Here is an 8,108-nt window from a genome sequence, read left to right as displayed (position 1 = left end):
AAATATTTCTTCCACTACACTCCCTATGTTTTCACTTCACTTTTGTACTTGAAAGAACATTTCCTTTGCCCAATAAAGAGAAGCAATGTTAAAAATACAGTTTAGTTTTACCAGTACACTGGTTCCTAAATTAGTCTCCTTGACCTAAGTAGGCATTTCTCAAAAGAAGATATACAAATGGCCAACAGGCACATGAAAAGATGCTCCACATCGCTAATTATCAGAGAAATGCAAATCAAAACCACAGAGGGGTATCACCTCACACCTGTCAGAATGGCCATCATCAAAATGTCTACAAATAATAAATGCTGGAGAGGGTGTGGATGAAGGGGAGCCCTCTTACACTTTCGGTGGGACTGCAGATTGGTTCAGCCACTATGGAAAACTGTATGGAGGTTGCTTAAGAAACTACAAATAGAGCTACCATATGATCCAACAATCCCATTCCTAGGCGTATATCTGGAAAAGACGAAACCTCTAATTCGGAAAGATACATGCACACCAGTGTTCATAGCAGCCTTATTTACAATAGTCAAGACATGGAAACAAACCAAGTGCCCCTCAACCGATGATTGGTTTAAGAAGAAGTGGTACATACATACCATGGAATATTACTCAGCCAGAGAAAGATGAAATATTGCCACTTGCAGCAGCATAGATGGACCTAGAGAATATCATACAAAGTGAAGTAAGACAGAAAAAGACAAATATATCACTTACATGTGTAATCTCAAAAACAATACAAGTGACTCTATATACAAAACAGAAACACACAGACATAGAAAACAAACTTGTGGTTAGCTAAGGGGAAAGGGAGCAGGGGAGGGATAAATGAGGGCTATGGTATTAACAGATACACACTACTGTACAGAAAACACATAAGCAACAAGGATTTGCAAAACAAAACAAAAACAACAAAACAAAACACACAAGGATTTGCTATATAGCACAGGGAACTGTATTCATTATCTTGTAATAACCTATTATGAAAAATAATCTGAAAAAATATGTATATAACAATCACTTTTCTGTACACCGGCGACTAACACAATATTGCAAATCAAGTATACTTCTGTTAAAAAAAAAATTAGTCTTCTTGAAAGGATCAGGAGTTGGGGGTGGTAATGAAGGGGGTTCATCAAGCAATTCTATTGAAAATTCTATTTTATTTCAATTCAACCGGCACACTCAGTTTGGATACCCACAATCTGGACCACTCTTCTCAGGAAAAGATGCCCAAATCCAGCTTTCTTCCATGTCCAGTAAGTTTTTGCTATACTTAATCTTGGAAAAGCAAGGGACATTGACAATGACAATTACATAGAGGCAAGGATAGAGCCACCTTTGTTCTCACTGCCACGATCTCTCCTAGGCCTCTCTCCACTTCTGAAAAATAACAATCACGAGTCCAGTGTATATTCATCAAGTTTGTAGACAAAAGGCTGTGAAACCGAAAGTAGTATGTCGTGTTGGTTTAACAACTTACCCCCACCATCACCTTTTAGAAGAGTCAGTATTACATCACAGGTGCTCAATAAGTGCAGCTATAGATATGTGCTTGGTGGGTGAAGGAGAGAGAATATGACCCAGAACTTGATACAGTATTATTCCTCTTCAAAATAAAGTCCTCTCAATATGCTGAAATGGAGTCCTCTCTGGACTCCTCCTGCCCCTTGCACTGACACCTGCCATGATGCCTTCTCTCTCTTACACACACACACACACACACACACACACACACACGATAGGCCAGTAGTACATTGGGAAAGACCTGGGAATTCTACTCAGGATATCTGGCGTGCTGGTTTCAGTAATGTGGGGGTAATTACTTGGCCTCTCTGATCCTCCAGTTAAGAGGCAGTATATTGTTACCAGATTTTTTTCAGAGATTTCAGGAATTTTTAATACAACATGAAAATTCTGATTTTTGTGCATCATTTTCCATAGTGTTTATTTTAATAATGTCACTAATGGCTTCTAAAAGGCTTTACAGTGCTGGGCATAAATTAAACCCCCCCCTTTTTTTTTACCATTTCCTAATCTGCTGAATTCCAGTTATATTTATTATTTATTTTATTTTAGTGAAGTATAGATGATTTACAATGTTATGTTAGTTTCAGGTGTATAGCGAAGTGATTCAGTTGTAAATACATATATATCATTTTTTTTCAGATTCTTTTCCCTTATAGATTATTACAAAATATTGAGTATAGTTCCCTGTGCTATACAGTAGGTCCTTGTTGGTTATCTATTTTATATATAGTAGTGTGTATATGTTAATCCCAAACTCCTAATTTATCCCTCCTCCCCCTTTCCCTTTTGCTAACCATAAGTTTGTTTTCTAGGTCTGTGGATCTATTTCTGTTTTGTATATAAGTTCATTTGTATCATTTTTTTTTCAAGATTCCATGTATAAGTAATATCATATGGTATTTGTCTTTCTCTTTCTGACTTACTTCACTTAGTATGATAATCTCTCAGTCATTCCATGCTGCTGCAAATGACATTATTTCATATTTTTATGGCTGAGTAATATGCCATTGTGCATAATATATACCACATGTTCTTTATCCATTCAACTGTCAGTGGACATTTAGGTTGCTTCCATGTCTTGGTTAATGTAAATAGTGCTGCAATGAATGTTGGGGTGCATGTATCTTATTGAATTACGGTTTTCTTGGTGCAGCCACTATGGAGAACAGTATGGAGGTTCCTTAAAAAACTAAAAATACAGCTACCATATGATCCTGCAGTCCCACCCCTGGGCATATATCCAGAAAATCCTGATTTTAAAATGATATTTATTTAAATAATTTAAATAATAAGTAAACAAATAAATAACAATACTGTGTGACCCAACACCCTGCAGTTCAAAGAAAACATGCCTTTAGGTTAGCGTTTCCCCGTGGACCACCCTTTCCAACTCTGAAAACAGCCCGACCCCCTTATCTCTGGTTGACAGAACAGGAGTAAACCTAGTGTTTATGGCCTATGGAGTGAGTCATTGTTTTTAACACCCCCTTTCTCTGTATGACAAAATTATTTTGTCATAATCAGGAAACAAAATGAATAAGAATACTGACTGGAAAGGAAATGCAGAAAGTGAAATTTTCAGTTACTGAACATCGTAATGAATGTTAAAGTTTTTTTTTTCAGCCTGAACTTCATTGTAATTGATCTTTGCACATTTGGGTTAAAATTTGTCAGTATATCTTGACTCATAGTTAATTGAAGAACAATTTTTTTTGGATTTGCATTTTATTTATTTATTAAAAATTTTAAAATTTGAAATATAGTTGATTTACACTGTGCAAATCTCTGCTGTACAGCAAAGTGACTCAGTTATACACTTATGGACATTCTTTTTTAATATTCTTTTCATTATGGTTTAATCACAGGATATCAAATATAGTTCCCTGTGCTATACAGTAGGACCTTGTCATTCATCCATTCTGTATATAATAGCTTGCATCTGCTAACCCAAAACTCCCAGTCCTTTCTTCCCCTACTTCCTTCCCCTTTGACAACCATAAGTCTGTTCTCTATGTCTGTGAGTCTGTTTCTGTTTTGTACATACGTTCATTTGTGCCATATTTTAAATTACACATATAAGTTATATCATATGGTATTTATCTTTTTCTGACTTACTTCACTTAGTATGATAATCTCTAGTTGCATCCATTTTGCTGCAAATGGCATTATTTCATAAAGAACACATCTTATTAATTTAATTTTAAAGTTTTCTTTCACATGGAGCAACCAACATACAAATAGGAAAAATCTTAAACTTAGGGATAATTTTGTCAGAGTCATAAAAAATCCCATTTCACATTAATTTCCAGAAATCACAGTGCTGTCCATGTCTGTTTCTTTGGGATTGAATTTATCATCTTTCATATGTCTCTACAGTTGAAAATTTTAAAATACCAAAAAACTCCACATGGTCACAGGGAATGACAGAAATGATGGAATTCAAATTCTGTTTTCTTATTTTTATAATCCCATATTTTGATTTATCTCAAATCTACTGTTTAAATACAGGAATCAGTAGTGCTATAGAAATTGGCAAAGCGAATTTTACCATAGTGAGCATGAACTGTTATGGACTTACTTTTAAGGGTATGTGTGTAGCTGAGTCCTCATTAGTCCACAGTTAACTTCAGCGAAAAGTTCTCTAAATTAAATTCTATGTGGGACACAATATCTATTAAAGATAAGTAATAAAAATATGCTAACTTGAAGTCTACATATACATTATTAAAATTCAACAGTAATTTCAATATTTATTTAGAATAGAGACTAAGACAAGATTTTTGAAGGGGGATTATTTCATCAATGCTATTTATTAGAATTTCTGGCACATGGAGACTGAGATTTAGTCATTCTGGAAAGATGAAGCAAGCCATCCAAGAACTCAGAGTTCATTAGCAGAAGACCAGGACTGGAACTCAGATACCTTGTTTCCTAGCACTGGGTAATAAGATGGGTAACACTGCAACATGAAACAATTCCTCAGGACTGTAAAAGGGAAATAAAAATAATTATTAATTATTTTAATATTATACCAACCATTAATTTATTGCTTATTGTGAACTAGGCATTGTGATATGTGTTTTATATAGACTGTCTCATTTAATTCTCACAACAACAATTCTGTAATTATTATTCCCATTATGCAGATGAGAAAACTGAGGCTTGTGAGATGTGTGTCATCAGAAAGGTAAAGGTGGGAGAGAGCACATTGATCAACAGGGCTGTCTAGAGCTGTGAGCTCCTGCTGCAGCCACTGCCACTTTCCCTCCCACCTCCACCCACATAGCAATTCATCTTTTCACTTTTGGGTTCTGGGAATTTAGGTGGGGTCTGAGTTCTAGACTCTAACAACCTGTGGGTTTGCAGGTGTAATATCTAATCTTCATTGCTTGGTGAACGAGAGAGGGTGGGACAGATATCACCCAGGGCCCTTCCGCAGTGAAGCATGAACCCCTTATAATGATAGTACGTTGACAACAGTAGCTCCAATGGGATCCAGACAGCCTGTGGGCTGCTCTTTCATGCTCCCAAATCCTGTTTGTGTCTGGACCTTTAACAGTTTGTCTGGGAGAGTTTGAAACTGCCTTGTCTCGGGTTACCAATTAGAAAAATACAACCCCTGTGTACTGATACTTCTCATTTTTCACTTTGTATTCTCCTCACTCAGGCTATGAGACTTGGGCTGGAAATCCTGCCCTTCCTTCATAAGATTCCTGAAGCTAAAACATTCCAGCATTTTGTGATTTAAAAAAAAAAAAAAAGGTGTTCTCCCTATCCTGGAGAGGCAGAGCAGTGAACAAATAGATTTCTCCAAAGAATAATTAATAATTCAAATACTTTTATCAATTAATAGGCTACCAGTATACTTAATAACAGAGGCTGAAATATTTAATGTTGTATTTGTTTTTCATGTTCCTCTCTGCTGCCTTAGAAAGCTGTCTTCATATTTTATTTTCTCATTGCCCCTTATGTCCCCTCATTTGATGTAGTTTTTGGAAGATTTGAGGCAAGAGGCAAACACTAAGAGGTAGATTGCCACTTGGATGTTTGACTTAGTATCTTCTGTATTTTGGGGAAACACAAATTGCTAGGGACTTGGAATCTGAAGAACAAGATTTTAACCATTCTTCTGGCACTAATTTGTGTTAAATTAGGCAAAAATCTTAACCTCTGTGGGCCTCAGTTACACTGCTTGTTAGGTGAGAGTAATAACCTCAACTCCCAGGACCATTCTGAGAATTACACTCTTGGCATAGAGTAGGGGAACAAAAAATCTTCTTTCACAGGGACCACAGGAAATAGGACCTAAATATCTGATGTGTAAATATTATGCACCTTGAAGTTAGAACTGTGTTTCAGATCTCTGGAATATTCTTTTGTATACGACAAGAGTTTGTTCTTCAGTTTGACTCGCCATGTGTTTCCTGCCTATTTGTGTTGGCTGCATAATCTAGAGGTGCCTTATTTTCCTGGTGGGAATAGTGGAGAGGAGAATTTTGTGCATCCTTTGATGTGGCCAATCCTTAACTTGAGCTTTTGTCTGATGCCAGAGACATGATTCATCTCTGAGACCATGTCCTCGAGAAGTACTTTTACCCATGAAAGAGCAGAAAAAAGCCCCGGCTCTGATGTTTGACCAGGTAAGGGAGAGACTAGCTTGAGAACTGCTCTCCTTCCACCTACAGACTCCCGGAAGAGGAAAGCACAGGTGCTTTCACCATGAAACTAATAAAACCTGAGTCAGAAGCTTTGAAGTTGTTTAAAATGTTCAGAGATCTGGGCTGCTGCCGAAGTTGGAAGCCTAGAGTGCATAGTTTTCTTTTAAGGATACCACTTATGATATTTTGATTCTGAAAATTCAAGATTATGAAATGGGAACTGGAGGCAAAGGAAACTACCAGTAAATCGATCTGTGTAATAAAGTAATAGGAATTTCCTATTTTTCCTGGTGGTCCCCAGGAAGTGTTCAAAGGCCTCTGAACTTGGGGAAGCATAAGGGAAAATACAGGCAAGAGGAGAGGGAAGAGTACCACAGATGTTGAGGATAAGGGTCTGAGAAGAGAAACAGCCAGGAAAGGACATCGGGCTGATATGGTCAGGAAATGTTACAAGAGAGCCTTAATAGTCAGTTGTAAGTTGTTTCCTCTTCTGTGCTCTAATCTTCTCCTTAAACCTGCTACTCACATCAACTCTGTGATTGTGATGACCTGGGGCATGGGGAAGAGGGGCTGTGTCCATGCTGAAGGGGACAGCAGGCCCAGGGCGGGTGACAAGGCACAGATGACCATAATGATGATCTGAGGAGGAGCTTGGAGAAAAGATGATGGAACAAATAAGAGATGAGAGAGAATGCAAGCATCCCCCCAGCATGGAAACTCTCAGAGGATCTGACTGGTGATAACTTAAACTCAGTGCAGAAAGGGGGCTCTCATTTTTGTATTTAGATAGTGAAAATTGTGACCTCAGAGGTGGAAATTTGGACCGAAAATGCAATACTCTGAGCTGGCTCAGACACATGTCCACCCAGAGAGTAAGGCCAGGCCAACTTGGATCTCAAAGAGGGGAAGATACCGATGATCTGTGCACAGACACACTCCACTTGTGGGTTGTGGGAAGGTGGTCAGACAGCCAGAGGCTCAGAGCACACTTCCCAGGCTTTACCGGGCTCAGCTCATCAAAGAGACTGCCAGAATTTTAAGAGGAATTCCCATCAGAGTGGGAGGATAGACCAGCACCAGGGGAATGAGAAAGAGAGGAAGAAAATTCCACTTAGAAACAACAAACAGAACCAAAGAACAAAGGGTGGAATTCCAGGAAGAGATAACAGAAATTTTCTCCCCAAGGTGAAATGTGTGTGAAAATCACTTTTTCATTCAGAATCGTGGTGTCTGTAGTATTCTGGGGAAAGCTCCAGAAAGTCAGACAACTCACTTCTCAGGAAGTCATATATGCATGAGGCTGCAAGTGCAGAGCACAGAGCAAGCCCAGTCACATAGCTCTTTTTTTTTTTTTTTTGGCTGCGTTGGGTCTTCGTTGTGGTGCGCGGGCTTCTCATTGTGGTGGCTTCTCTTGTTGCAGAGTACAGGCTCCAGGCACATGGACTTCAGTAGTTGCAGCACATGGGCTCAGTAGTTGTGGCTCGCGGGCTCCAGAGTGCAGGCTCAGCAGTTGTGGCACATGGGCTCGGCGGCATGTGGGATCTCCCCAGACGAGGGATCGAACCCATGTCCCCTGCATCGGCAGGTGGATTCTTAACCACTGCGCCACCAGGGAAGGCCCAGTCACAGAGCTCTTGACCTCACTTGTGTGTTTTCCACCTCCCAGCCTTGCCTAAGCCATCCTTCCCCTCTTTCCAAATCTCTGAATCATCTTCCCATGCTAACTGTATCTGGAAGGCTTGTGTCTGCTCCCATCAGCCCTCAGGCATATCCCCATGCAGAGCTGACCGTTGACTGATGTGCAGAACTAAATGCAGCTCTTCCTTTACTGCATTGAGGGGTATTTTTCATATGTGTTTGCTCTGGATGCACTGAAGTCTTTCTCAGGGAAGGCTTAGTGGCTTACAGCATTGGACA

The sequence above is a fragment of the Delphinus delphis genome, chromosome 8 (genome assembly GCF_949987515.2).
Source record: "Delphinus delphis chromosome 8, mDelDel1.2, whole genome shotgun sequence".
NCBI classification, from domain to species: Eukaryota; Metazoa; Chordata; class Mammalia; order Artiodactyla; family Delphinidae; genus Delphinus; species Delphinus delphis.
The sequence above is the reverse complement of the archived record's forward strand: the minus strand, read 5'-3'. Positions refer to the sequence as shown.